This window comes from Sapajus apella, unplaced genomic scaffold (genome assembly GCF_009761245.1).
Source record: "Sapajus apella isolate SASKATOON/1434 unplaced genomic scaffold, GSC_monkey_1.0 scaffold52, whole genome shotgun sequence".
Lineage (NCBI taxonomy): Eukaryota > Metazoa > Chordata > Mammalia > Primates > Cebidae > Sapajus > Sapajus apella.
In genome coordinates, this window is record NW_022436992.1 from 15,280,392 (window position 1) to 15,288,264 (window position 7,873).

At 46.5% G+C, this 7,873-nt stretch overlaps 1 pseudogene; it reads right to left on the minus strand.

The window, feature by feature from the left end:
* Nucleotides 1–3,583: 3,583 nt before the first annotated feature.
* LOC116527025 lies at nucleotides 3,584–4,828 on the minus strand (annotated as a pseudogene).
* Between the last annotated feature and the right edge of the window lie 3,045 nt (nucleotides 4,829–7,873).

The window sequence follows — 7,873 nt, forward strand, 5'->3', positions numbered from 1 at the left end:
CCCTGGGAGGTGTGGACCACTGCACTGGGAGGTGTGGGTCATCACAGAACTGTTGCCCTGGGAGGTGCAGCTCATTGCCCTGGGAGGGGTGAATTATTGAACCGAAATGTGTGGACCATTGTGTGGGAGGTGTGGGCTACTGGGGGCCATGTGGCATTTGAAGTATCATAGCAGAACGGGTCTGGGAAAGAGAATTCTGGGCTCAGAGAGTCTTCTATTCTTTCTTGCTTCCTCCTCTGGAATTGGCTGCCTGTTCTTCCCCAAAGGAAGCTGAGGAATGTCTGTAGCAGGCAGGCTGTGTGGGGACCTCTGGACCACAAAGGCCTGTCTCTTTCTGTGACTATGTAGGCCTGGCAGGGTGTTCTGCTCCGTGGAGAGAACATGGCTGTGGTCTTTACCAGCCCTCCATTCCTCCTCTGCTCATAGACCTGTAAGAGAAAACACAAAGCCCTTCTACCTAAAATGAAGATGTGTTCCTTCATTTTAGATAGAAGGGCTTTGAGGACTGGAGAATGCCTAGGGAGAAACAGGTGATCAAGATATACTATTGTTTCAGGATGTAATTGTAAAAAAATTTGGGCACCGAATATGAATTCAGGAATCCTTGGTCCCTGTACCAAGGCAGCCAAACTCCTGCACAATGTGGGAGCAACTCCTGGCGTTGGCGGGAGGCCTGGCTGATGCATGATGGGTCTGAAAAAACCTCTCAGGCTTTGCCAGGTGTGTGTCAGGCACTGATGGCAGCATTTGAACCAGCCTAGGTTGGCTTAGCACACCCTCTAGTGGGGGCAGGTCTAAAGAGCAGAATGCCAGCATCCTTGCCTCAGGGCAGAGATGATGCTGAACATGCACACCACATCAAAGGACAAACACACTTAAGGGACTTGTATTTAGCAATTATTGTGATTAGTTTGTTCTCACGCTGCTATAAGGACATACCCGAGACTGGGTAATTTATAAAAGAGTTTCAATAGAGTCACAATTCCACATGGTTGCGGAGCCCTCAGAATCATGGTGGAAAGCAAAGGGGCATGTCTTACATGGCTGTGCAGGGGAACTACCTTTTATAAAACCATCAGCTCTCGTGAAACTTATTCACTATCGCGAGAATAGCACGTGAAAAACCTGCCCCCACGGTCAATTACCTCTCACCAGGTCCCTCCCACGACATGTGGGGTTTATGGGAGCTACAATTCAAGATGAGATTCCGGTGGGGGTGCAGTCAAACCATATCGGTCATCATCTTAAATTATTAATATAATGGAATTTATTTATGTCTGTTGTAAAACAGGCCAGTCGCTTAGCTATTTCATGGGGGTTTTGAGGAATTACCATCATAACTTATGGGAGAGTTTCAGTAAATGGTTACATAATTATGAGGAATTTTAGTGTTTTCATTAGAAATAATGCATGGAATTTATAGGACAATTTGTTAAGAAGCTCAAGTGTATGTGTGGTCATTGATTAATCCAGGGCCACTTCTCTTTTAGAGAAGTTGGTGACCATTTTTGATTGCTGTCAATAGAGATTGGGTCCATGGTAAGCCTCCCTCCTTGGAGGGCCTTTTAGTGATCGGATGGTCAGGTGAGGAAGGGCCGTGATCCTGCGCCTCCTAATTCTGAATTACATTTATTGGGCCATGCAGTCTGGTTAGTGCCTGAGTTTATGTAAGGGAAATGAATTCCATTTCTACATGCTGGGTTCTTATCAGAGCAGAAAAATGAACTCACACTACACTGACAGGTAAATGTCACCCACATGAACAAGACACCATCTTCAATATGGCATGAAGGGGACAGAGCGTGTTTAGATGAAGTAGGCTGGTGCAGACCTCTGGGGTCGACCACAGCTGGCACTAAAACTCAGTGAGGCTGTGGCGAGAGGGATGGAGGGGATATGGGAGTTGACTATGCCTGGAACCTCTCCTGACCTGCCCCAGTTCTTCCCAAGCCTCTCCTTGGGAATAATTGGGGGCAGGTCAGGGGAGTTTCCAGGCAGAGTCAGAGGCAGCTGGACTGGGGGGGGGAAGCTGCTCTTGCCCTCCCTGTGAGTCTCAGGGTCAGGGTCACTGCCCTGCTTTTCTGCTTCCAGATGAGATGGAGTAGCAGGGATTGCGTTTATCCTTCCACCTGGCATAATTAACACAGGACAAAAGAGATGGGGGAAAAACAACAAAGCAAAACAGCTGCCATAAGACAGCACAGAGCTGTGGGCCCTGAGGGGGCAGACAAATGAGAGGAGTGCTAGGATTTCCCCGGAGGTCGTGGCCTGGATGCTTTCCAAGTTGTGGCCCATGGATGTGGCTGCTGACATGGTGGGGTCCCTTCTGGGAAAGCACTTTGTCAGTGAACAGCAACATTCTTTTCTGATTTTTCTAGTACCATGCATTGTTTTCTCCCATTGTCCGAAAAAGGAGGCAAGAATGCAGTGTGCCACGGTCTTCTTGCGGCATCGCTCAGTGGCATACTTGAACCTTGCTTTTGTGTTTTCATTGCTGGCTGAGTCAGTGAGTGTGCTGTGGTGTACCTCCAGCATTTGTAGCTCCTCGAATCTTTTCAGCACCCTCTTCACAGTTTGAAAACACTCCGCAGTGTACATCCTGCCTTCTAATGAATCTCCAAATGTTCCATTTCACAGCTGTCCTTGCTTTTGAGGTACAAATATATGATTTAGTCCAGTGATCATAGACACTCACTCAAGGCTTTCGTTCTGAGCAATTCCCGTCACTGGGGCAGATTGCGGTAGAGTGGCAGGGGCAGGGGCAGGGGGAGGGGCTGACAGCCATAGCAGTGGTGTCCTCCACACGGGGCCAGAGCAGCTGCCCCTCACTGCATTAGTTCTATGGTGTGGCATTGGGGTCTCTTTCTCCAGCATTCAGTGATTTGGTATGCTATCTTTTTTCCTTTTTTAATCAGCTTTTCATTATCTCTACTCACAAGTTATTATAATATTAATATTTATCAGTTTAATGTTACACATATGATAAAAACCGGTGATTAAAAAGTATCGTATTAACAATAAGAACCTTATTTTGTATAACTGAATTACTGAATATGCAGCCTCTTGCAATAATAACAGTGGACCCAACTCTACCCTCTGAATGGACCAATTTTATGATTCTCTTAAAACGTTTTCAGTTGGATATAGTTTCTTGTTGCGTCTTTCTGTGATCCAAGACTTAAGAATGAATCCCTGGGAATCAGCAATTGGAACCAGACCTCCCAGGATCAAAGAGGACAGGAGTGGGAGAAAGGACACGGGACATGACCCCCGCAGTCTCCAGCACCGCACCGTATGTCTGACTTCAGAGCATCTAGGCACTCAGGTCAAGTGCGCAGCCATGTCTCTATCCTGTCACCTCAAGTGCCTGCAACTGTGACAGTTAACAGGATATGGGAGAGAGGAGGCATATCATGGAGGAACGAATCAATCCCAATAATTATGCAGACATTTCTGAAATTTCACTACCAAGGGCTAACTTCTAAAATACAAGTGTATAGACAGAGCCATAGGGCTAGCTAATAACTGAAATGCATGTACAATACACTGAAGGAGCTCCTGTGCTTACAAAACCACATATGTCTCATTTATCTCTAATTTTAAAATAATTCATTCCCTTGCTGGGTATGCAAGTGAGCGGTGGAGAAAGTGGTGCATCTGCAATGCTGGCTGGGGCTAAGGATTTCAAGGCTTCCAAGCTTCTATTGTGCAAATTCTAGTTGTGGTTGAGGATCGTCTCCAACAGTTTTTTGAGTTATTCCTTAAACTCTTTCTTTTTCTACTATGTTTTCATGAATAATTCTTGAATCCATATTTATATCTAGGCCAAGGCTTCTTTCCTGTAGAAGTGTTGTAGAGTTGCAAGTTTTATTTATTTATTTAGAGATAGGTTTGCTCTTTCACCCAGGCTAGAGTGAAGTGGTATGATCGCGGCTCACTAAAACCTCTGCCCCCTGTGTTCAAGTGATTTTCCTGCCTCAGGCTCCCAAACAGCTGGGATTATAGGTGTCTGCCACCATACCCAGCTAATTTTTGTATTTTTAGTGGAGACGGGGTTTCACCATGTTGGCCAGGCTGATCTCGAACTCCTGACCTCAGGCGATCCACCCGCCTTGGCTGGGATTACAAGCGTGAGCCACTGCACCCGGCCAAGTTGTGAGCTTCAAAGATCTGATTATACTGTTTAAAAACAATAACCTTGAGAGTTCAGATGTCAGCTTCAAAGGTCCATTCTCAGAATCCGATGGTGTCTGCTAGCAATTGTCAGTGCCTGACCCGGAAGTGGTCTGTGGCACCTCAGCTTGGAGGAAGAAGTGAAGGCGCATGCAGTCTGGGAGGGAGACACCACGTAGGTAGGTTTGTGTGTACTGGTTTTGGTTTGCGCGTACTGGTTTTGGTTTCGTGTACTCATTTGGGTTTGCATGTACTGGTTTGGGTTTGTGTGTACTGGTTTGGGTTTGCGTACCGTATCCTCAGGCAATTCTAATCCAGACTGCATTTTCTTCAGTGTCTCTGAAGCTGTCACATTTTTAAGTGCTTGCTGAAGAATTTTCTTAAATGAATTTTTAAGTTGTTTCATATTAAAAAGGTCAACATCTTCACCTGGTCCTTTAGTCATCTGGAAAACATCCCAAACTTTCTTGTGCTGACGAAATTGAGTGTAAACTGTTTCTCAAAGGGCTGCGTCATAGGGACTTGCATGCTTCTCCTCACACAGCAGAACCAAGTGCTGAATGGCAGATTCCTTTCTCTGCTGGAAATTTACAGTCTGCAGTTGATTTTCAGGCAAAAAATCCCAGGCTTTTAGGGTTGTTGTCATTTCCATCATGGGTCTCTCTCTTTCTTTTTCTTTCTTCTTTTTCTCCTTTCGTTCTTTCTTCTTTTTCCTCTTTTCTTCCTTTTCTCCTTCTTTCCCTTCCCTCCCTTCCTTTTCTCTCTCCTTCCTTCCTTTTTCTTTCTTTCTTCCTTTCTCTTTCTTTCTTTTCCTTCCTTCCTTCCTTTCTTTTTCTTTTCTTTCTTTTTTCCCCTTCCTTCCTTCCTTCTTCTCCTCTCTCTTTTTCTCTCCCTTCTTTCTTTTCTTCCCTCCCTCCCTCCCTCCCTCCCTCCCTCCCTCCCTTCCTTCCTTCCTTCCTTCCTTCCTTCCTTCCTTCCTTCCTTCCTTCCTTCCTTCCTTCCTTCCTTCCTTCCTTTTGTGACAGGATCTTGTTCTGTGGCCCAGGCTAGGGTGCAGTGGTGAGATCTTGGCTCACTGTGACCTTGACCTCCTGGGTTCAATCAATCCTCTCACCTCAGCCTCCTGTGTAACTGGGGCTATAAGTGTGCACCACCATGCCTGGCTAATTTTATTTTTTGTAGAGTCAGGGTCTCACTGTGTTGCCCAGGCTGGCCTTGACCTCCTTGGCTCAAACAGTCTTCCTGCCTTGGCCTCCCAAAGTGCTGGGATTACAGGAGTGAGCCACCACACCCAGCCATGGGAATGTTTGAAGTGATCCTCTTAATAAACTCAGCAGCAGTCTCATCCATCTCTCTGTCATGGCCCTTGTCTTCAGCAACCTCTCTCCTCCTGTATGCTCTCTTTGTCCTGTAATAATCGTTCACTCCTTAAACTTGGTAGAGGGGATTCTGTTGTCTATAACCCTCACCAGTGCATTTGTATTTAGCTGTTAGAAAGGAAAATCCTTTTGGCTGGGCATGGTAGCTCATGCCTGTAATCCCAGCACTTTGGGAGGCCAAGGCGGGCAGATCACCTGAGGCCAGGAGTTCGAGACCAGACTGGCCAACATGGTGAAACCTCAGCTCTACTTAAAATATATAAAAAACTTAGCTGGCCATGGTGGTGCACTCCTGTAATCCCAGCTATTCAGGAGACTGAGGCAGGAGAATCGCTTGAACCTGGGAGGTGGAGATTGCAGTGAGCCAAGATCACGCCATTGCACTCCAGCCTGGCGACAGAGTGAGGCTACATCTAAAAAAAAAAAAAAAAAAAAAAAAAGAAAAAAAGAAAAGGAAAAAAGGAAAGCCCCCAGTGAATGCAACTAACAGGAGGCACAGAGGAGGTGGTCCAGGGTGGATGATTCAGCCGTTCAGCGGCTGCATGAAGAAGCCAATTCCTTCCATCTTTCTACTCATCGTTCTGCAGCTTCTTCCCCTTTGCGATCTGGAGGTGGATTCCATCTTGAGTCTTCCAGCATCTCTTCTTTTCCCTGTGGTGCTCAGCAGGCTGCAGAGGGCAGCTCTGATGTTGGCCAGAAATGGAACTGATGAGGTCAGGAGACACAAATCCATTCAGAGGAGGCGGCTTCTCCTTGGAAGGAGAATGTCCCTTTTTATATCTGTGAGAAACAGCCAGGAGAGAAGGAAGCCAAGGCCTCTCTCCTTTTTCGTCCCATGCCAGTGCCCGCTTTGGCTATGAGCAGCAGGTCTTTCTCCCTTCGGTACTGTGTTTGGTTGAGCCTCCGAGGCTGCTTTTGCTGTTGTCTACTTGGCCTACGTGGTAAGTTTCTGATTTCAGGCTTGCCCCCACTTGTAGAGTTTTTGCTTGATCATGTGTTGTTTGTCCAGCTTTGGTTGAGGCCACTTAAACCCTGCCTGAAGGAGACTTCGTGTGCAGGTTCCCATTTCATTGTCATCGTGTTTTGTTGCAAAGTCAGGTTTGCATCTTGGAGAGCTTTCTGGTCCCCCTTCCTGAGTTTTGTGCCCAGTTCTGTTGATGGGAACATCATAAATCTTGTGGATGGAATCTTCCAGTTGCTTTTTGTTCTTTTGTTTCACTTGTACAGGGGGAGAGAGAGAGAGAGAGAGAGAGAGAGAGAGAAAGTCCAAATTAAATGAGCCCTGTTTTTACTGAACGTCTCTTTCCCCCTGACCGTATTATGTAAAAGTTAATCGTAACTTCTCCTTGCTGACCAGCACTTCTAGTCCTCTTTATTCCACCTTTTCTTTCTCCATAGCACTTATCATCTTTTCCTATGCCCTCTCTGCCTCCAGTTCCGGAATATAAAGTCCTCAGTGGGAAATACCTTTATCTCTTTTGTTCACAGAGGTATTCTAATTGCTCAGAACAGTATCTGACACATTTTAAGTGCCCAATAAATAGTTTGTGAATAAATCAATAAATACTCAGGCTTTCCAACCAAAGCCACCAAAGGAAACCTACTTAGTTTATTCAGAAAGTGGGAATCTTGGGTGGGAGTAATTCCTTCTGAGACCTGAGAGAAGTATAGGTGATAGTTTTTGTGAGTGCTCGTTGAGCATTTTTATGGAAATAAAACAGAAACACTGGGAAATGTGCACATCACGAGGATGCAGGTCCTTTGCTGGCTTGTTTATTTCAGGGGTGGTTAGGCATTGTCGCCCTGTGTGGAGTGGTCAGCGAAGAGCCCTCTGAGGCCATCATGTGACATCACCTGGGCATCTCCTAGTCTCGGTCATTCCCGATGCCCCAGTGCCAGTGTCCTTGGCCTTGGAGACCCCAAGCCCTGCTATTTTCCCATCTCCCTGGCTGTCCCTTTCCAGTCCTTTCCTACATCCTGACCAGACACTGAATGTCCTTGGGGCTGGTCTACTGTATTTCTTGTTATATTCTGTTTTCTTTTTTGAGATGGAGTCTTGCTCTGTCACCCAGGCTGGAGTGCAGTGGCACGATCTCAGCTTATTGCAACCTCTGCCTCCCAGGTTCAAGCGAGTCTCCTGCCTCAGCCTCCCAAGTAACTGGGACTATAGGCATGAGCCACCGCACCTGGCTAATTTTTGTATTTTTTAAATAGAGATGGGGTTTCCCCATATTGGCCAAGGTGGTCTCGAACTCCTGACCTCAGGTGATCTGCTCACCTTGGCCTCCCAAAGTGCTGAGATTACAGGCATGAACCACCGC